At 46.4% G+C, this 23,334-nt stretch overlaps 1 protein-coding gene across 1 annotated transcript in view; it reads right to left on the reverse strand.

Annotated features, from left to right (window-relative positions):
* The window catches only part of ZBBX (zinc finger B-box domain containing), a 1,294,113-nt gene that overhangs the window by 27,353 nt on the left and 1,243,426 nt on the right, over window positions 1–23,334 (reverse strand). The window lies entirely within an intron of this gene.

Below are 23,334 nucleotides of genomic sequence, written 5' to 3' on the forward strand. Positions count from 1 at the left end.
TTTCCACCATCCTTGAGAGGGTCCCGCGACATGGGGATGGTACTGGAACCTTTAGCAGAAAAAAGTGAGTTTAGAATAACGCTTGGGGGCACCGTCCTGGGCATGGTTCCGCCCATCAGCCCCGTCCTCCGGCACTTCGCCTTAGTCCCCTTTTGATCGATTGGATGCTGGTAAACCTGGCTATGGTGTTATTTTAGCTCCTGGCATACTAGCGGGGGAACAAGGGTGGGACGTATGGGGGAAGGGGACTTAGGACTATGAGTACTGTAGTCACCACGTGAGTAACCTATTACTCAATGCGTCCTGATCTCTTTCCTCCATCCTTGTGGGTGATTCGACTGAAACAACTGAATTGGGTGGAGATGACAATTTAGCCATAGGCAAAGGGGTTCCTGAGAACTGCATGCCCACACTCGGTGTCCCTCCTGGAACTGGTGTCTAGAGAGTAGAGTTTGCAGAATATCAATGGCGTGGGCTAAGTCACCGCCTTGTTGATAAGCTGCCAGGAGGCGTGCCTTTGGAAAACTACTGCAGTCCCCTTGGCCCTCACAGCATGCACATGAATACCCAGAGGCACCTTTTTGCCCATGGCCGTCTAGGGCTCTGAAATGGCCAGGACCATCCAACGAGCGATGGAGGCCTTGGATGCTTGGGTACCCAAGGCGAAGCCACCAAACATGGCGAACAACGCCTCCGACCTCCTTAACTGCTTTGACCGGGAGAGGTAAAACTATAGCACCCCGAAGGCCAGTTTGTTGTTTGTTTGTTTATTCATTTGTTATGCGCACCAGACTCGTGAGTAAAAGGGCGCAGAAGTATGGAAATGCAAAGCTTACAATGTTGCGAAATGAGCACAATATACAACATTTACATGCTTACAAGATATACACAATGTACAAAGTAAGGGCAAAGAATAAAAAATGGCCTGAATAATTACAGAAATAAAACAATAAGCCCCATACAAAAAATATATATTACAAGAGTAAGGCCCTACGTATATCACTTAAGCTCACAAGTAGACTAGCTTGTGCACAGGAAGACTAGATTGCACATAGTCTTCAAATGTAGCGCCGCTATACACTATTAACGCAGGGTAGGAAGGTCTCTTCAGGTGTGGGCAGGTCCACAGCAGGTTCAGGGACTAGAGGTCAGTGGCAATGATGTATTTTATTACATTTTTTCTGAAGTGTAAGTAGGGTTGGTGAGTGAGTGCCTATCAAGATCAGTTTGAAGCCCACTGAGCACCGAAGTTTGTAAAGGGTTCTCTGCATAGCAACTGTGGCTGTCCCCATACAGCTGGAACGTGTCCCCTAAAGAGCCCTGTCCCCACCCTGCCCATGATGCAAAAAGGCAGCATTTTTAATTCTGTGGAGACGCAAACAGGTCGAGCTCCGGGATGACCCACCTCTGGGAGAGGAAACAAGGAGCTGTTGTGCAATGCCCACCTGTACATATTGTAGCCCAACCTGCTTAACCAGTCTGTTTCCGTATTGTCTCCCGGGAGATGCACTGCTTTGATCCAGATCCCATGTGATAAGGCCCATTCCCAGATTGAGACCACCGTCATGCAGATTGTTGTTGACCTGGTCCCGCCCTGCTTGTTCAAGTAGAGCATTATATGTGAATTGTTGATCCTGACTAAGACCACTTTACCCCCGATAAACAGAAAGGCTCCGAGTGCTAGGCCCACAGTCTTGAGCTCCAGGAGATTTATGAGGGCACTGGCTTCTTCCCTGGATCATGGGCCATGAATGCAGTAGCCATTCAGGGTCACCCCCCCAACCCTGGGGGGACAAATCTGTTGTCACCACAAGTGAGAGATCTAGCGGCGAGAATAGAACCCCGCTGACACAATGCTGTTGAGGAGCCACCAATGCAGGTCTGGGCGAGTTTCGTAGTCCCATGATGATGCTAACTGAAGCTGAATGCGCCTCATTTTAAGTCTGGCATGTTGAACTGTCAAGACGCAAGAGGCCATGAGCCCCAGCAAGTGCTGAAACCACCACGCCGAAGTTGAAGCATTTGACAGGAAATGGGAGACCGCCTTCTATAGAGACTTGAAGATGTCGACCGTGAAGAGGAACCTCGGCACCACCATGTCCCACCTGACTCCCAGAAACAGGAGATCCTGTGAGGGGTGTAGCTGCAACTTCTTTTGGTTGATGGAAAAACCCAGCTGGTGCAGCACCTCTGCTAACATGAGGCAGGAGTGGAGGGCTCCTTCTGGTGAGCTGGCTCTCACCATACCGTCATCGAGATATGGGTATAGGTGGTGGCCTTTCAACCAAAGATGGTCAGCCACCGTGTTCATCAGTTTGGTGAACACACAAGGCGCCGCATTGAGGCCAAACGGGAGCACCTTGTATTGGAAATGGTGCAACATAATCATGAACTGCAGAAATGTCTGGTACGGCTGGAAGATAGGGGACATGCAGATATGACTCTTTTAGGTCTAAGGAACACATCCAGTCCCCTGCCCACAGAGACTCAGCTTTGTGAGCTGGTGTTATCTAGAAGTGTTTGAGAGGGAGCGAAGGATTGAGGAAAGAAATATCCAGGACTACCGCCAGGCCTGCATGTTGTGCTTGGGCACTACAAGAATCCTGGAATAATATCCAGAGCCGCTGTCTGGAGGAGGCTCCAGCTCCTCCGCCTGCCTACTCCACAGTTGTAAAATCTCCCTGAAAAGGGTAGGAGACCATATATGCAGTAACAGTGGGGAAAAAGGAGGAGGAGAAGGTATGGGAAGACTGAACCCCGCCGACACCAACAGAAATCAGGGATTGTAGAAAAACCCCTTCTAATTGATCACAAACAGAGCCAGCCGGCCCCCCAGAGGAGAACTGTGGTCCCCAACCTGAACTTCATTGCTTTTTATTGTCAGAGGCAGGCGTGAAGGAGGGGGAGTGGAAGAAACCATGGGCAGTGCTCTGTTGCTTCCTCCTGTGCGCCCTCTGTGACCTTTCCGGTTGGTGAGCCCTCTGGTGCAGAAATCCTTTGAACACACCAAATGACCTTAGTTACCCTGACCTTGAAGTAAAGGTTTACGCACAGCTTGTTAAGGATTGCCAGAGATTTAGCTGACTGTGTGGACATTTTCATTTTAGTTAGTTTGTCGTCAGTGGACAAGTGTAATAAGTCAGAGCCCTCCAAAGGGAGATTGGGGATCCAGTCAGGCACATCAGCCGAAAACCTGGTGGCGTGCATCCAAGCTGTTCTCTGCATTTCTACACCAAGACACATACCCCTGCTAGCTGTGTCGATGTGTGAGACTGGGCTCCAGAAGATCCTGTGCAACTGTCAGCGCTTCCGCTAAACCCAGCTTAAGGCGGCCTGGCTATCTAGCAGCAAGCTACAGAGGAAATCTCCAATTTTCCTCCACATCTTTTGATTTGATGCAGCGAGGATGGCATGATATGATATGTTATGGCATTTATAACGCGCCTATACACAAGTGTTTCATGGCGCGACGAGGCAAGGGAGGGGTACAGAGGGAAGACAGAGACAGCAAACTTACTAGGCCAGGTGACATTGAGATTGTGCAAGTGCAGGGGATGGGGGAAGTGGAAAAGCGTGGTGGGAAAGGGAGAGGGGGCAGTGCAGTACATAGGAAAATAAATAGAATAAATAAAGCAATAAGTAAAAGGTGTGGCCAGCTGGTGGCAAGTGCAGGGGTAAAGGCAGATATCAGGTGTCAGTGCTGGTAGGGGACTGTAGGGATACAGAAAACAAAACCCAGGTGCAGGGGTTTCCAGGGAGGTAGTGAAGGAGTGCAGCGGCAGGGGAGGGGACCTGGGGCCGAGATCAGAAGGCGGCCAGGTGACCCGTGCAGTTTCAGCAAGGAGGGTCAGCAGGGGAGGGGAAGAGAGGAAGCAGAAGCAAAGAGGAAGGTTTTGAGGTGCTACCGGAACCGGAGATGGTTCTCCTCAAGTTTCAGGGAGGCTATTCCAGAGGGAGGCCCCAGCCGAAGAAAGAGATCTACCACCAACTTGTTGCTTGGAGAAGCGACTGACCCGGAGGGAGTTGGAGGCAGATGAGCGAAGAGCTCAAAAAGGAAGATATTTAGGAAGAGAAAGTTGAAGGTATTGAGGCCTCAGGCCCCAGAAGGCCTTGTGGACAATGCAGAGGGTTTTGAACTTAATCCTTGCAGCCGCTGGGAGCCAGTGCAGAAATTTCACTCCTGGAGAGATACGATCCCTGGGCTTGAGGCCAAGGACAAGTCTCGTGGTCCTGTTCTGGATGAGTCAGCGTTGGACTGCCTGAGATGCAGACCTGTTTAGAATACATGGATGTTGCCACCAAAACAGAGGAGTGACGCTGGGGGTGAGCTGCCAGCAGCACCTGCTCACCCTCCAGCTGTCTAAAGCAGCCATCAAGTGTTTTCTTCAGCTGAGAATTGGCCCTAAGTTTTTCCCAGACCTTCCTTGCAAGTGTAAGGACTCACTTTTATAAAGGGATGCCCGAACGGCTCATTGCTCAAAGAGCCAGGACCTCCATTAGTACCCCTGCTGAGACTGTCTTTGTTTGCGGAACCCCCAAGAATTCCCCTGCAAGGCCTTGACAGAGGCAGGCGCCTCATCATCCTCTGTCATCGCCCTCTCATCCATCGCACGATGAGGGGTGTCTGGGACATTTGGAAGTGCAATCGATGCTGTGAGAAACCTGAGGGTATTCTCCCAAGTAGATCCCAGGAATCCTTATTCAGGTGGCCAGGAATGAACTTGCCATCTCAGATCCCAACCCTAGGGGTATGTGAGCGAGGGAGGATCACATGGTAGGGGAAACCAGGGTTATGCTCAGGGGAATAGCCAAAGGGAGATGCAGTATTATACAGCGGAAGAACGTGAGGGGGACAAAGCTCCTGAGGTTTTTTGGGTTATTCCACTTCTAGCTCCCTCCACCCAAAGAAGCTCCCTTAATAAAATCAAACCATCCTTACAACTCTGATAAATCCACTAGGAATCCCAATAATCCCAGTCATTCTCCTTCCTGTCACTCTGATTACTATCTCCCGCACTCCCAACCTGCTCAGATAAAATACTACCGTTCCCACAATCATCCTTGTTTATTTCATGACAATAATCCTGGTCATTCCCGTTTGCTTCACAAACCCCATGTAAGACAGCAGACTAACCCGAGAGCTGTTTACCTGACATGTCCCGACACAAGGTTCACGCAGAGTCAGGCAATTGACCAGAACTGCACACACTTGACGGCCCTTTCCCTTCCCCACAGTGATAAAAGGTGGAGCACAAGAGCACAAGACGAGCAAGGCAGACCGCACGATGTGAGAGCTAACTCAGCACCACAGTTCAAGAGGAGGAAAAAGACAGGGCATAACCAGAAGGTGATAAGGAGAGAAGCGACATTGCCCTTTCCGACCAAGGACTGTCAAACCTCTGCAGAAGGAATCGTAAGAACGTGAACAATAGCCAGCGTGTTTTGCGGCAGATGTCAACGGTACACGAGACCCTGCTCCACAGATAACCAAGCCAGGGAGAGATGATTTTCTCCATAGTACCAACCTTGTCTCCAAGGAGAAAGAAAGCCACAGGGTTCATCACAGCCGCTGAGTTGAGGGGAGAGTCGTTAAGAACCAAACTGTGTTGAACAAAAAGTAGCAAGCGGCTAATTGAACTTTGAAAGCAAAGAACGATTGATGAAAAAGGGGGAAGACCAGCAACAGAGGAGTACGTCACCACGTGGGTGCTCACTCAGAAAACTCTGGCCGATTACCCAATAGTTGAAACTACCATAACCAGAAGGCCTTGAGAAAGGTGAGAAGGGGGTCAAAGTGGTCATACAGGGGTCTTGTCAAATACTCTGTACAGGCGAAAGTCTTTGACCGACAGATGATTGTGAAGCTAAAGGAAACAAATCCTGCATCGTAAGAGTTGAATGAGAAAGGCACGATTGCCAAGATTGGCAAGAGTGAAACTGAAAGAGGAATGCCGATAAAGACGGGGCGAAGTCGAATGTCCCAAAATATAGTGTGTTGCCAAAAGGGAACCCGGCAGAGGGATGTCGACAGTGAAGTGTATAAAAAGACATTAAGAGTCACAAAGGCACAACAAAATTGCATTGAAAGCCATAGTGAACCCGATCGAGGGAGGCGAACAGTCGAGGCGGATCTGAACCCGCACGAGGGTGATCCAAGGGTGAGAAGCTAACACCCACTGACCTGTGAATGCAACAAAGCAAAGTACAAGAGGGAAAGCCTTTGAATGCATGCTATGCCAGATTGAACCTGACAAAGAGAAAAGAAGCTGATATTCGAGAGGGGTTTGAGCCCGGAAGAGGGGGACGGAGGGTGAAGAGCTATTACCCAAATAAAAGCAGAGAAGGACTCTAGAACTTTTTGTTGAACTTTAGTTTTGGTACTTTGAACCGGTCAGGCCCCCAGAAGCAAAAAACCACCGAAGGTCCTGATATTGCAAGGAACCTTCTAGGGATCTGTGCCCGGAAGAGGGGGATCCAAGGGTGAAAGGCATCACCCAACGTGCAAGCAGAAAGTAACTTTTTGTTTATTATTTTAAATACATCAGGCCCACAGCAGCAGTAGAAAAGAGACTTAATCGCTGAAATCCCTGATTGCTGAAAATGGAACTGTTAGCTTGTGCTGGGAAAGCTCAAGCATGTGCTGTGCTCCAGAATCCTCCTTGTCCTGTGATTAAAACGTGGGGAAGGGAGACCCCGACTACCGCATCCAGACTTATTATTTGTGAACACTTCCTTCTTTCTTATGAACGTTATCCCACACCTCTTTTGTATTTAGCCTAAGGATATGTTTTTCTTAGTATAGGCACTATTATTTGACAAGATGCCACAAGAACTGCCTTATGTTTGTTTGATGGTCGAAGTTTGTTCCCATCTTATATTTAGGTTTAGATTGGGCGTTTTTCCAACCTACCTTTGCAGTTTAATAAACACCCTTTAATTGTGAGCACTTGTGTCTGTCTTTACTGTTGCCACCATGAGTACCTTACAGTGCCCAGCAGTGCTGGAGCCGGCATTGGAGGCACCTGTGGTGGCGGGTTCAGAGGCGGTGGGGGTTGGAAGCAGAGCCACCACTGGAAGTGGGGTGGAACCGCTAGAAACTGAGGGACCAAGACACCTGGTGGTTGAGGCGGAGGCCCCAGAGGGGCGGCCTGGGAGGCAACATCTGATGGAGCACATCCTTGATGAGATCCTTTGGGAATCCCGCCATCTGCTGTTCCTTCATAACAATCAGGAAGCGCTCAAAAAAACCTGTCCTCGCAAGCTGCTTGGCCGGATCACAGAAAAGGCGCTCCTGGCCCTGAGAAGCGCTGGGCATTCTGTTGTGTTCAGGATGCCTAAGGCCTTGCGAGGAGTACCTAAACGGCTGGCTGGTGTACGCATCCTTGGCGAGACCAGTCACCTGAAGCCTGTAGGCCAATCCTCGGTGAAAGTGGTCTGCTCCCCCGATGCGCAGCCTACTCTGAGGGTGAAGGAGCCGTGGCGGCCTTACATCTGTGCCCAAAACGGCATCTGAGCATGTAGCCTCCATTACGTGCTTGGCTGCCATTTTGTTGGCCTCACCATGTCCTGCAGCAGAATGATCAAAGGCCCTGGGTCCTGTGTGCGGTCTGACATTTGTGCAGGGGTCGAAGAATGTTTAGAACCCAACCCCGAAGATTTTATGCTAACATCGGAGGGGACTCCGGTCTGCGGTACGCCCTCAGTCATGTAACTGGTAGTCAACTCGTCATGCCCGGAACTTTCGGAGGAAGCTCCAGAAAGTACTTTGCCCTCAGTAAAAGAACTGGTAGTCGGAGCGTGGAACTGCACCTCAGGCTTATGGCCGGTACCAGAGCACGAAGTACCCTCATTCCAAGTTGCGGTAACAGAGCTTGGAAGTCCCTCTGAGATAGGTCTGGGAGGACCGCTCGGCCTCACGGCACTGGGCTGGTATCCTTGATGGCCACAGGTCTACCTCCGGTATCAGGGCCTGAGTGACCCCTCCAGCTGATAACCCAGAGAAGAAGTCTCCGTGCTAAGGTGCCCTGGAAAACAAGTGGCTTACCTTTTAGTGATGTGACGATTTTAACACAGAGTCCTTGAGATAACCTGGAGGTGAAGAATTGAAGTTCTCTCTCCAACAAGACAGACGATTCTTTAAAGACCATGGAGCAAGGGATCTGGACGCTGTGCACGCCTCCCAAAGGTGATCGGGCCCAGGCACTCCAGACAGAATGCGTGGAGGTCCGATGCCAGGAAGGAACAGTCTCACAATGCACACCTGGTGAAGCTTCCCGCGACCGACATGCGCCAGGGGTGGCAAGGCACTGAAGGGTGGTGAATTAAATTGAAAAGAAAAACTGGGAAGCAGATGTAGCACCAAAAAGAATGCCTGTGCAAGCTGCCAGGTCCATCCCCAACGCACTATACAAAATGTAATCGGGAAGCTCACTTTTATGCTACCAAAGGTTCTGGTACCGTCCCCATGCCTGTGGATGGGCACAAGGATGGAGGAAAGGGGACGGGTCATGGGAGTAGAAGAAGTTACTTACCCGTGGTAATGTTCTTTCAACTGGATGTTCCTCCCATGTATTTCTCATCTTTGATATATCCAAGTCTGCATGCAGCTTGCTTTGGATTATTGTTTTTCACAGGTTTGAGCATCGTGTGGCGTTGAGTCCGTAGCATCCTTCGTGACATCTACGCTGCTACATGAAGCGCATGCACTGACCGTTACCTCATATTTTAGTTTTGTCCTCTTTTAAATTGCATGCTCTGTCATAGGAGGAGACAATCTTGACGTTGCGACTCCCAACGCAGTTTATCTTATAAGGTGGGTGCCAATAATGTACTTATTTGTTTATATTATGGGGGACAGCTTTGCCAAATCTGGCTTCCACTCCTGATAAAGAATCTGCACAGTAAAATGTACTGAAAGTATGAAGGGACGACCAGGATGCTGCTCTGCAAATGTCCTACACTGACACACCTCTTTCTAGAGCTGAGGAAGCAGCCACCCTTCTAGTGAAATGCACCGTCTAGCCTTTGGGCAAATCTTTGCCTGCCAAAGGGTAGCATTCTGTTATGCACTTGACAATCCATCCAGAGATTGTTTGTTTTGCAACCGGCACGCCTAATCTTTGTCCAGCGTAACCAATGAAGAGCCGGTCATCTTGACGAACACTTGCCGTCAGTGGTAAGTTAGTACCCTTTTAGGGTCCAGAAAATGTAGTCTCTGCTCCTCTTTTTATGGATGAGGTGGAGGATACAAAGTTTTCAATACGATATGACACAACCTTCGGAAGGAAAGATGATCGAACTCTTAGAACTACCTTGTCCTTGAAAAAGAAAGTTAAAGGTGGTTTAGAAGATAGGGCTTGTGGCTCACTTACCCTTATGGGCATACGTTAGAGCTACTAAAAAGGCTGTTTTCATAGTGAGCATTCTAAAAGAACACAAATGTAAGGGCTCAAAAGCAGCACCCATTAGACACCTTAGTACTAAATTCAAGTCCCATGTAGGCACAACGAAGGGAGAAGGTGATGTAAGGAAGGCATGGTATCAACAGTAAAACACACGAGTGACCACATTTCAAGGGTGTTTATTGAACTTCAAAAAGGGTTTAAAAAACACCTATCTAATACTAAATCTAAAGATTGGAGCAAGTTACGACAATCAAATAATAATAACACATTCCTAGTGGTGTCTTGTCAAAATAAAAGGGCCTATACTAATAAACCTTTTGCCAATCCTTACCTCTAAATACAAATAGTGTGGGAAACAATGTTGTGTAAAAGAAAGAAGTGTTCAAGAAATTATATGTCAGGATATTTAGGCAGTTTTCCTTCCTTCCCCACGTTTTCAGCACATGACCAGGCAACACACTCGAGCTTAGCACTATCTCTAGCTTCTCTACCATGGAGGTGCAGTTCAAACATTAGCATCAGGGCCTTCCGTACACAAGTCTCTTTGCCTTTTAAAGTCTCTTCTTTCACAGGTCCTGATGCGACAAACAAACAATATGTTATTTTCCTCTCAGGATTTCACACATACTCAATTTCTCAGGTGATTCACCATTCACCTCGGATCCCCCTCAGCCGGGATCAGATCCATTTTAACACAATATTCAATAAATCTCCCTCTACCGGGCTTGGACCAATTTAATTCACTCTAACACAAACTTGCTTTAACACAAAAGATTTCAAATTGATCTCCCTCCCTCGGGCTTGGACCAACTTTATCTACTTTGTCATCAATTTTCTTGGCAGTATCAACATCGAAGACTTTCGATTGTGCACAGGACTTTGCTTGACCCATCGCAGGACCACTTCGATGCACAGTCCTTTGCCACTTTTTCACCTTTGTCAACTCTCAGTTAGATACCTTCGAATGAGCATGCACCCAGTGCCAGACCACTCTGTCAAAGGCCTTGTATCTTGGTTTCAAAGTTCAATCACTCATCTGTTGTTCAATTTTACTCGTGTTGGTTATCACATGCGTTTCATACACTGTTATCTTCAGGGCTCACCATACAATATCGCTGCTTGCAATATTGGCTTCAACACAGACCAGTCTGGTATCAGTCTCCCCAACTCACTAGCTGTGTTGATTTCACTGGTGCTGCTTTGTTGTAAGAGCCAAGGACAGTACCACGGCGGCAGGCGATTCTCCCCACCTTGATTACCAACGCAGGAGAGCCCCGGGTACCTCCGACACACAATGCAGGATTCTTCAGCCTGGTTTCCTGGTCTTATGCATTCTATTCTCGAGGTTTCGTGAAAGTAACGGTTCCTCGTCGAAAAAGGTAAAGGGCACTTCCCTCCTTGCGATCCCTTTCTGTTTCGCCGTCTTCCTCCTTGTGTTAATCATGGAACTGCTGCTTCCCCGAGTGCTTTGCCTCACTCAGAGTGTGCTCTCGTTGCTGCGCCTTTTATCTGTGTGGGGAAGTGTAATGGAAGTCAGGTGTGTGTGATGGTCAGTAATTGCCTGACCACGCCGGACCACTCTATTGGGATATGTCAGGTATATGGCTTGCGTGTTAGTCCGTTTTCTCCCATAGCGAGCTGTCCATGAGAAAGTGTTTGTGCTGTGAAAGGGGTAGGGGATTGAGTTCCTAAGTATCCTACCTGGAAGATTGTGTAATAGTGTGACAGGGAAGGGGATACCGTGTCTCGACATCTGGTGTCCCACTCCCCGAAGACCCCTCACCCAGGTGATCTGCCCACACTAGTCCACCCCCAGGAACTGGATCCAAAAGCGATGGCCATCTCCTGGCCACCTGGATGACAGATCCCTGGGGACTAGTGGGTGAGACACCTTTCTCACATGCCCTTCCCCTATGCGATGTAGCCACATCTGTTTCACAAGGAAACCATGAAAGGAAATCTATGTTTTCTTGGTCTTTGCCTTTTCGGTGCTCTACAGTGAAACAGTAGGGTTGAAGGTCTAAGAACCATCGCATGACTCTAGGGTTAGAATCTTTTCTCTGGCTAATCCATACTAATGAAGAATGATCCGTGATGAGTGTGAACTTCCTTCCTACGAGGTAGTATCTAAGGTGGGTGATGGGCCACTTGATGGCAAGGGCCTCTAATTCCAGCACAGAGTATTTTATTTCATGTGGGAAGAGTTTGCGACTAGTAAGTAAGATAGGATGTTGCAACCTGTCACAAATGTGTGACAAGACTGCTCCTAGCCCTGTAAGGGAGGCGACTGTTTGCAACACAAACTCCTTTGGGAAATCTACAACATTTAGGATTGTGTTGTGGCACTGGGTCTGTTTTAGGTTGTTGTAACATACATCGTCCTCATCAGTCCAATGAATTTTCTGGGGTTCAGCCTTCTTTAATGTGTCTGCCAGTGTAGCTGTCCTGTCAGAGATGTTAGGGATAAACCTATGGTAATAACCGATTAACCCTAAGAATGCTCTGAGTTCTCTCTTAGTTTTGAGTGTGGGGGTATCTAAGACGGCTTTCACTTTTTCACATTGAGGTTGCACACTACCATTCCCTACAAAGAAGCCGAGGTATTTCATGACTGATTGAGCTAGCTTGCATACGGATGGATTGGCAGTTAGGCCGGCTTCTCTGAGGGCTCTCATATAGTAAAGAGTTGGAAAAGATGGTCTTCCCAAGTTTTACTGTAAATGACTATATCGTCAATATATGTCCCAGAGAAATCAGAGTAGGCCTGTCATATTTTGTCCATAAGTTGTTGGAAAGTGGCGGGGGCCAGTGCATGCCAAAAGGGAGGACTTTGAACTGCAGTAGTCTCAGGGGTGTCTAGAAAGTGTCTTTTCCTTTTCAGGTCATATACTGGGACCTGCCAGTACCCCTTGGTTAAGTCTAGGGTTGATAGGAAGGTGGCATTTCAATCAATTTGTCGATTTGCGTCATGGGATAAGCATCGAAGTGGGAGATGGCGTTGACCTGTCAGAAGTCTATGCAGGAATGGTTATGTTTTGTGACCAATACTATAGGGTAGGACCATGGGCTTGAAGAGGGTTCGATGATATTTGCTCTTAGCATTTTCTTCACTTCCTCATCCACCATCTTTCTACGGGCTTCCAGGAGTCTATATGGTTTTTGATGGACCACTTTTCCCTTTGGAGTTCTGAAATAGTGATAAGTGCCTTGCACTCTTCCTGGTTTCTCAGAGAATACATTGGGGAATGTTGTGACTAAATCTTTTAAATATTCTTTTTGTTGACTAGATAGCTCTTGGGGAATTAATTCAAAGTTATCTATTTCTTCTGGTACCAAACAAGATAGTATTGTTGCATTGGTGGCGGAAGGATTTTCCTTCCACTCTTAAGAGATTTACGTAGTAGAGATGGGTTTCAGGCTGCTTAAAGGTACAGGATCCTGCTTGTCTAATACTTCATATGGCTCATGCCACTTTGAGACAAGTTTGTTTTCCGAGGCAGGTAAGAGGACGAATACCTTTTGTCATATTGAAAATGAGCTTAAATTACCTTTTTGTCGTAAGTGGACTTTTTTTAGATTTCGAACAAGTTTCATTTGCTCTCTCAATCTGGTAGCTGTTTGCGAAAGGGGAATGTGTGTCTCTTCTCTTTCCTCCCCGGTCTCCCAGAGCATGTCCAGGGCATCTCTAGGTTCTCTACCATAAAGTTGTTCAAAAGGAGAGAATCCAGTGGACGCCTGAGGGGTTTTTCTTACTGCAAATAGGGCCCAGGGGACCATGCAATCCCAGTCCATCCCATCCTTATCTACCAACTTTCTTAGGATCATTTTGAGTGTTTTATTGAATCTTTCTTCCAATCCGGCTGTTTGGGGGTGGTAACCTGAGGTTCCTAAGGTGGCGATATGGAGCAATTCCTTGACTTCACCCATGAGTTTGCTAATAAAATTGGATCCATGATCCGTTAGAATTTCCTTAGGAAAACTATTAGGACCCTAATGAGGACCACTGGATTCCTTGCCTATGGGCAGTTGAGCACGTCGTACAAATTCTTCCTCACAATACAGCTCTCAAAAGTACGAAGGGACTGTTTGGAAGGAGGATTGCCTGAAAGATGGATTTCACCCTGGGACACAGCTGGCTGCAAAGAAAGACAGGATTTCAGGATTCACAGTGATTCACAATGCAATGACAAACAAAATGAAATCTACTGAAACTCACGTGTGTGTCTTTCTGTAGTCAATGAATTAAATGCAACAAGTGGGGCGTGATCCTGCAGACAAACCACAATATGTCTTTAAGTAAGAGCAGTGGGAAGATAAGCCTACACTATAAACTAAGCATAAACAGGAATGTGAACAAAATTGTCTTACCCAGGGTGTATATCAGAGTTGGAAGAACAAGGAATACAAGGTGATGGTGGTTCGCAGCAGGAGTTGATAGTCAACAAAGTAGCAATCCAAAATACCAGGAATCAAACCTAAACCCGCCGGCATGCAGACGCCTGTACTGTGCTAAGTGGCAGGCTCTGGTCTGCACACACGAGTTCAATGATTTTCTTAATGTCCAAAATCTGTGAATACCATGAGCGTCAAACCAGATCCAAGAGTGTTCCAAAGTTGTTAACGTTCCAAGCAAAAGACAGAAGACAAAACTTGAGGCAAGGGAAAACCAGGTAGCGTTTCCGAGGTCAGTAATGTTCCAGGCAAAGTCAGGAATCAGGACGTAAGGCAAAATAATGAATAACAAGCCTGGGGTTGCGCAATCGGGAATCCATAAGCAAAATGGGTCGGGGACAAGAATAACAAGGTCTGTAGTACGTAAGGCTTGAAGAAAAGCGAAATTCAGAAGCAACGTTAGTGGCAAGGGGCGTTGCTTAAATCAACGTTGGTTGGAACATCCTGCACAACAGGAAGCTGAACACGGCATAGCCTGGAGCGTTGGTGTACAGGCAACCAGTGTTTCCATGACAACCCCCAGAGTTGTCTGAATGAACGGAAAGGTACTGGGAATGTGAGCCACTTTCTTTGCATTTCACGTATTTTCCTGAGCGGGAGTTGAATCTGCACGGGCCGCAGATGAAGAAGGAAAAGACCGGGAGGCACTGGGACTTGCTAATGGTTTGCGTGACTTGGCGTATGACCCACATGATGGATTCCTGACAGTATCCTCCCCCAATGAGGCATCACCTCCCCCGAGAGTCAAGAAACCAGGCCATCAACTCCAGGGCATGTAGATTGGACTCAGGCTCCCAGGTGCGGTCTTCAGGACCGTAACCCTTCCAGTGTATCAGAAATAGCCTAACGCCCCGGGACATCTTAGTGTCAAAGATGGCCTGCACCTCATATTCCTCAAGACCCTGCACAGAAACAGGAGGTGCGCGGACGGGAAGCCTGGTACCATCTGAACAAAGATACGTGAAAGACGGGATGGATCTTCCAAGACTTCGGTAAGTCCAACCTGACTGGCAATGGATTGATGACATCCTTGATAAGATAGGGACCCACAAATCGAGGCTTTAAACACCTCTGTATTGGAATGCAGAGATTCTTGATGGACAACTAGACTGACATGCCCGGATGGTATTCGGGAGCAGGAGAACAGTGACTATCTGCATGTTTCTTTGCACATTTCTGTCCCTCTTTCAAATGGCAATGTACCTGGTCGTGTACAGTAGTAATGTCCCGAAGACTGCCTTGGACAGCTGGGTTGTCAGACAACAACGGGAGGTCGATGGGCAGAGACCTAGGATGTTGACCATACAATGCAAAGAACGGGGTAAAACCTGTGGAAGTATGAATGAAGTTAGTGTAGGCGAATTTGGCGGCCACAACACTGACAACCAAGACTCTTGATGCTGCAAGGTTAGACAACGCAGGTATTGCTCACGTGATGGATTCCTGACACAAACCAACCCTGGAAAAATATGGCAATAGGTGTTTTAAAATCTGCTGGTTGGTGTTGTTCCACATAGGGAATGCCTCGGGCATCTGGTAGTATAATCGACGATTACGAGGACATATTTGTTACCCATCTAGAGGTTTCCAATGGCCCAATTATATCCATCCCAATCCTTGAGAAAGGGACGTCTTTATCGGTGAAGGATTCAGAGGGGCAGGCGAGGGAATGTGAGTACTGGTTTTCTGACATATTTCACATGTCTGAATGAAGTTCTTTATATTCTGAGGGGTCGCCCTGAAAGCTCTAGGTATCTTCTATTCGATATTAGATGTGGCAAGTGGATTCTGTAGAAAATATAATAAATATAAACTTCCCTTAATAATGTGTTCCCCAATTAATTCTGAAAACCACAAGGATATGGTAATAATTTCCTTGAGAAACAGAAAGCTCACCTGAGACTTAGATTTTGAGAGCTATCCATCCTGTTCTATACAGGGGAGCTAGTCCTGAAGATGATGAATTGAATGAGGATTGACTGATTGAGAATAGAATCTCCTATGCCTGAGGGTTTAGCTTCATGATGAAAAACCTGGCAAGAAGAAAAATGGACTGGGCAAGGGATGCTCTAATATGTGTGACACCTAGAATAAGAACACACCTGAGTGGAAATATGAAAAAACAACATCATAAGTACTGTGCATGACTGGTCTAAATGGAATAACAACTCTCAGTGAAACGGTAAGTAAGTGCGCAACAATAGATACCCACAAACCTTTCTAGCAACAATAAGGAGCACTAAAATCAATGTGAGTGTAACGCGTGTGATTTCCTGTTTGAATACCTGACTCACAACGATGACCGCAAAACGCTTCAATGAACGCGTTATCACGGGCAGCGAACAAGTCACACAACAAAATATCTTTTACCAAGAAAACTGATAGCAAGCCAGTTAAAACTGGGTACAAACACTTTCAATGACTTCCACAGATGACAGAACTGTGTGCTAACACTTCAATGACTTCCACAGATAACAGAATGATAGTTACGAAATGCTGAGGCAAACCACCATAAACGGTACTTGCGTGACAAACACAACTCTTCTCATGAAGCTCTGTGGAGGGGCTGACAGGAACAGAATGAACAACTAAAGAGAAAATAAGGGAGCGGGAAGGTGGATAGAACGGTGGTTTAAAAAATGGGGAGTGGTAAGGGGAAATAATAATACTGGACTGTTGACAGGAATTCTGAGGAAAATACTGAGACAGGAATCAGCTGTTGAGACGGAGGAACCGCAGTAAGCGTTGAACTGCAAGGCAGTCGGTGACGCAAAGCGCAAGCCTCCAGGAAGGCGGGGCTAATATAGGGCAACAAGGACAACAACTAGGCCAGCAAGGTTAGTTACTCGTAGGAACAAACAGGCAGCCATTAAAGGAAACCAGGAAACCCATTAGCTCTATGAGAAGTTACCATATTTTGGTCTATCCTAAAGCAATGCCCAATACTTTCCCAAGATTTAGCCCTCTAAGTTCTCCTTCATAGAGCCTGAACTAGGATCCTGCTCTGTGGTCATGGCTGTCATGATCCGTCGATCACGCCCTTTCTGGTCTTCCTGGTCCCTGGCACATCGGGGGTTACTCGCTGTAATACACCCAAAATGGCTGTATACACGGAACGCGGTCTATTGACCTTTACGTCCTATGCAGCACGTTCTATAAATTAGCCACTCCCCTGCGGTTCCACGCGTCTCAACGCTACCGATAGCTGTGGCCTGATGTGTTCCGTAGTTCGTTCTCCTGAACTGTGTTGCTTCCTGGTTCCCGTACCTTCCTCCTTCTCCCTTCCTTCTACCTTCCTTGATCCTGTTCCTTCCGCGTTCCGTGCAGACCGCCTCCGTGTGCTTCCTCCATTCCAAGCTTCCTGGAGTTTCCAAAGATCCCAGACGAAGAAGCTGAACGAATCCTGGAATCCGAAGACGGCCGAGCCGGCTTGTACAAGACCCAAACTGCTTGGAAGAAAATCCTGACAAAGGACTCCACAAAACAGAGAAAACAGGTGAGAAAAGGGGAAACCTGTGACAATGGCAGTACTCCACACCCCCCCACTCCCCAAGGACTCTCTCCCCAGTTTGTGAGTGTGATTTAAATGAAACCTTTTTAACAATCTAGGGGCATGGATGTTTTCTAAAGGTTTCCAAGATCTGCCTTGCGGACCATAACCCTTCCAGTCAACCAGGTAAAATAATTTGCACCGCACTACCTTGGAATCCAAAATTTCTTTAACCTCGAATTCTGGTTGATTGTCTTCAATTTCAACTGGAGTTGGAGCCTGTATTAAACGAGTCTCTGGGTTAACTGGTTTTAATAGAGAAACATGAAACACTGAATGAATTTGCATTTTCTTTGGGAATTGTCAATCTCATCGCCACTGGATTAATGACAGTTTCTATGGGAAATGGACCCAAATGCCTGGGAAGACATTTTTGGGAAACTTTCAGAGCCAGGTTTCGGAGGACAACCAGGCAGAGTCCCCCACCTTAAACTTTGGAGTATCACTTCGATGGCAATCAGCAAACTTCTTTTGAGATTCCTTGGCTGTTGACAAACTATTATGAGCCTGAATTGTAGCAGTTGAGATATGGTCATGGAGAGTCTTTACAGCCGGCATCTCTAAAGGCTCTGGAGGGTCAAAAGCAGATGTTCGAGGGTGTCGACCATGAAGGGTGTAGAACGGACTGAGACCTGTAGATTAATGGATTGAATTGTTGTAAGCATATTCTGCCACCCACAAAATGTCCAACCAGGAATCATCTGTCTGATGAAGCATAGAACGCAAATACTGCTCCAAAGTCTGATTTGTGCACTTCGTTTGACCATCGGTCTGTGGATGATGACTTGTGGACAACTGGACATCGATCTTGGCCAAGGAACAGCACTTCCTGCAAAATTTTGAGATAAATGGGCTACCTCGGTCAGAGATTACAATGGAAAGAAAACCATGTAGCTTAAATATGTTTTCTAAAAAGACCTTAGCTAGAATGTAAGCTGTTGGAAGACCTTGTAATGCCACAAAATGGGCCATTTTTGTAAAACAAATCTACTACCACCAAGATGGCGGAAGATCTGTGATGAAGTCCATTGACAAGGTATGCCAAAGACTTGGTGGTACATCCAAGGGTTGAAGAAGACCAGCCAGTTTTTTTCTTAGAGTTCTTATTTTGTGCACAATTTCCACAAGTTTGAATAAAGTGAATAATATCCTTGCGCCAAGTAGGCCACCAGTAGTATCTTTTGATCTTATCCAGGGTCTTGGTCACTCCTGGGTGACCTACAATCAAGGAGCCATGGTAGTTGGAAATTACTTGATTTCTCATCTCTTCAGTAGGTACAGGCAATCTTGATAATAAGGCATTTCCTCCTGAATGCTAAATTGATTTCCTCTATTGACCCATGCTTGCAGTTCTTGCGTGGTCAAGTTTTTCTTCACTTCCTTCTGCAGGTCTTCAAGAAAAGGGTCCAAGACGTTGATCAACCCCAAAACTCTTTCTCCGGCAGTGATATTAGCGGGAATCGGGGGAACAAAGGCCTCTTCTCCTTTGCTGATTCGAGACAATGCATCCGCCTTACCATTTCGTACTCCCGGTGGAAAGGTAATGATGAAATCGTACTCAACGAAGAATAGTGCCCATCGCAGTTGTCGAGCAGATTGTGCCTTGACGGAGCGGAGATATTGCAGGTTTCGATGGTCCGTGAGAATAGTAACCGTGTGCTGAGCCCCTAACAAGTAATGTCTCCATTCCTTTAACACACTCTTAATTGCCAACAGCTCCTTGTCAGTAATAGTGTAATTGCATTCTGCGGAAGAGAACTTATTTGACCAGAACGCCACTGGGTGTAACTCATGAGTCTCTGGATTGCGTTGCGACAATGCCGCACCCATCGCCACACTGGAGGCATCTGTTTCCACAACGAAGGGCAAATCAGGTGGAGGATGCTGTAAGACAGGGGCTTCGGTAAACTTGGTCTTTAAGCTCTGAAAGGCGACATCAGCCTCGTTGGTCCATTCAAATCTCTTGCTCTTTCTAAGCAGTGACGTGATGAGGTGTACCAACTGTGAGAAGTTTTCCACAAAACGTCGATAGAAATTTGCAAACCCAAAAAACATTGGACTCCTTTCGCAGACGTGGGAGCCGGCCAAGTAAGTATAGCATCCACCTTTCGAATATCCATCTTGACTCCCTGAGAAGATAACACAAACCCCAGAAATTTGACTTCGGGAACATGAAATGAACATTTTTCCAATTTTACAAAAAGGGAATTCTCATGCAGTTTCTTTAGGACAGCCGTAACGTGCTTCACATGTTCCGAGGGACTTGTTGAAAAAATTCAAATGTTGTCAATGTCAACTACTGTGAAAACATCCAGTAGATCTCTCAAAACATCATTCATAAAGCATTGAAAGGTTGCCGGTGAATTGCACAGCCCAAAAGGCATAACTTGGTATTCAAAAAGACCATATCTTGTGCAAAAAGCGGTCTTCCATTCGTCGCCTTCTTTTATTCGGATTAGGTGGTAAGCCCCTCTGAGGTCCAGTTTGGTAAAAATCCGAGCTCCCTTTATTTGATCCAATAAATTGTAAATGAGTGGAATGGGATATCGATTTTTGACAGTGATCTGATTTAAGGCACGATAATCAATAAAGGTTCTGAGATCTCCTCCTTTCTTAGGTAGTTGGCTAGATACTGGTCTAAATATTTCTTTAGATAAGAGTCTTCCTTCTCAGTTAACAAATAAATCCGGCTACAAGGAATTTTTCCCCCTGGAAGGAGATCAATCTGGCAATCCTAGGGTCAATGTGGCGGTAGCACCTCTGCCAATTTCTCTTCGAAGACGTCCTGAAATTCCATATACTCAGGAGGTAAAGAACCAATTAATCCCAGTGTGGAGTCAGTGATCTTTTTGATTGGACTGGGCTTCTCCAGGTTATCTGTTGAAGAACAGGAATCTTCACATTCCGCTGAAAAGGTCAAAGATCTAGTTTGCCAATCTATAATTGGATTGTGTTTATATAGCCAAGGCATGACAAGGATGGTCTGCAATTGTGGAGCACTAATAAGGTCAAACATAATCCTCTTTCTGTGTTTCTCCTGGAAAAGCATGCTAAGATTATCCGTGCGTTGTGTGACAGGACCAGAAACTAAGGGAGTACCATCAACTGCGGATACATTTTCAGCTTCATATTTGTCCACAAGGAGAAAACCCATCCTTATCGCCAGATTTGAATCCATGTAGTTACCGACAGCGCCACAATCTATGTAAGCCTGTAAGGCATGCACTCTAGTGGGCTGCTCTTGACTAGATAAGATGATTGGAAAAACAAAGTGTGAGGTCACAAAACCCTTTTCCATGCTCGACAAGCTGACCTCTACACTAGTCGGGCACTGGAGTTTTCCGAAACCTGGTCCTTCTTTTCCTGGTTGACACCTCCAAGGGGTTTTCGTGAGGGCTTAACAGGACAATCCTTGAGGAAATGGCCAGCCTTCCCACAGTAAAGACACAATTGCTGTTGGCGTCTCTTGTCCCTTTCAGCCTGCGAGATGGGTCCTCCGACAACTCCCAATTGCATTGGCTCAACGTGACTCTCAGAACCAGTTCTCAACTGATTTTCTTTTGGGTGAACAAAATAAGTTCTGTTCTCAGAACGGGAATGATAAACTCTTCTGTCTTGTAAACGCTGATCCAGTTGAATGGTTAAATCGATAAATTCTGAAATACCCTCTGGAGGATTGACTAACTGTGCCAGCACATCTTTTAATTCACTGCGTAATCCTCTATGAAATGAAGTGGTTCTTTTTTCGGTGAGCCAATTTGTTTCTGCCACTAATCTATTAAAGGTTGAGACATAAGCCAACAGTTCTTGGTTACCCTGTCGGAGTCAAAGTAATTAATTATCCAGTGCCTGACCTAAGTATGGCGCGCAAACAGTTTTTCCATCTCTTTCTGAAATTCTTGAAGGTTCCTTAAGATTGGGTCATCCCCATTAACTAATGGAATAGACCAATCTGCCGCGTAGACACCCAAATAGGATAGTATGAAGGCCACCTCGGGCTGATCTGTGGAAAATACACCTGGGCGGCAGAGAAAAAGGAGTCGGCATTGATTAATAAAAACAGCAAACTTCTTAGAATCCCCCATAAACTTTCGGGAGGCGCTAACAGAATATTACCCGGAACTATTACTTGAACTGGAGTAGGAGGTGCAACTGGGAATGGGGCTGAGGTATTGGCTGCGGGCAAGGGAATTTGACCGGCCTGGGTCTGCAAGAGCTGGCGTGCTAATTCATCAGTACGATCTCTGTTAACTACTAACTCTCTACGCAGTGCACAAGCCTCAGAACGAGCAGCATGAACCTCCGCTCTTAATTCTCCTAATAACTGAGCCAACTGATCCACCACTGGAGTCTCCATAACGCCCAGGCAGAGTCATTTCAAATGGTGGCTTTGCGTTCTGTAATGCTTACCTGAACTCTGCGGGGACGCCCTGGAAGCTCTAGGTATCTTCGATTTGATATTCGATGTGGCAAGTGGATTCTGTAGAAAATATAATAAATATAAACTTCCCTTAATAATGTGTTCCCCAATTAATTCTGAAAACCACAAGGATTATGGTAATAATTTCCTTGAGAAACAGAAAGCTCACCTGAGACTTTAATTTTGAGAGCTATCCATCCTGTTCTACACAGTGGCGCTAGTCCTGATGATGATGAATTGAATGAGGATTGACTGATTTATTGAGAATACAATCTCCTATGCCTGAGGGTTTAGCTTCAAGATGAAAAATCTGGCAAGAAGAAAAATGGACTGGGCAAGGGATGCTCTAATATGTGTAATACCTAGAATAAGAACACACCTGAGTGGAAATATGAAAAAACAACATCATAAGTACTGTGCATGACTGGTCTAAATGAAATAACAACTCTCAGTGAAACTGTAAGTAAGTGCGCAACAATAGATACCCACAAACCTTCCTAGCAACAATAAGGAGCGTTAGATTCAATGTGAGTGTAACGCGTGTGATTTCCTGTTTGAATACTTGACTCACAATGATGACCGCAAAACGCTTCAATGAACACGTTATCACGGGCAGCGAACGAGTCACACAACGAAATACCTTTTACCAAGAAAACTGATAGCAAGCCAGTTAAAACTGGGTACTAACACTTTCAATGACTTTCACAGATAACGGAACTGTGTGCTAACACTTCAATGACTTCCACAGATAAAGGAATGATAGTTACGAAATGCTGAGGTAAACAACCATAAACGGTACTTGCGTGACGAACACAACTCTTCTCATGAAACTCTGTGGAGGGGCTGACAGGAACGGAATGAACAACTGAAAAGAAAATAAGGGGGCGGGAAGGTGGATAGAACGGTGGCTTCAAAAATGGGAAGCGCAAGGGGAAATAATACTGGGCTGTTGACAGGAATTCTGAGGAAAATACTGTGACAGGAATCAGCTGTTGAGACGGAGGAACCGTGGCAAGCGTTGAACTGCAAGGCAGTGGATGACGCGAAGCGTGTGCCTCCAGGAAGACGGGGCTAATATAAGGCAACAAGGACAACAACTAGACCAGCAAGGTTAGTTACTCGTAGGAACAAACAGGCGGCCATTAAGGGAAACCAGGAAACCCATTAGCTCTATAAGAAGTCACCATATTTTGGTCTAACCTAAAGCAATGCCCAATACTTTCCCAAGATTTAGCCCTGTAAATTCTCCTCCATAGAGCCTGAACTAGGATCCTGGTCTGTGGTCATGACAAGCATGGATACCTGGCCAGTAAAATGTCCCACTGATGTGCGTCGGGGTCTTAGATTGTCCTGAGTGTCCCCCTGTCAAATGAGAATGTGCAATCTCTAGTACAATCTTCCAATGGGTTTTGGGGATTACTAACTGAGTTTTACATAGGCCTTGTGTGGATGTTTCCTTTCTGTACAGTAATCCCTGTTTTAGGAAGAAAAAGGGACTTCCTTTCTCT

The sequence above is a fragment of the Ambystoma mexicanum genome, chromosome 10 (genome assembly GCF_040938575.1).
Source record: "Ambystoma mexicanum isolate Mex_15411 chromosome 10, UKY_AmexF1_1, whole genome shotgun sequence".
Classification (NCBI taxonomy): Eukaryota; Metazoa; Chordata; class Amphibia; order Caudata; family Ambystomatidae; genus Ambystoma; species Ambystoma mexicanum.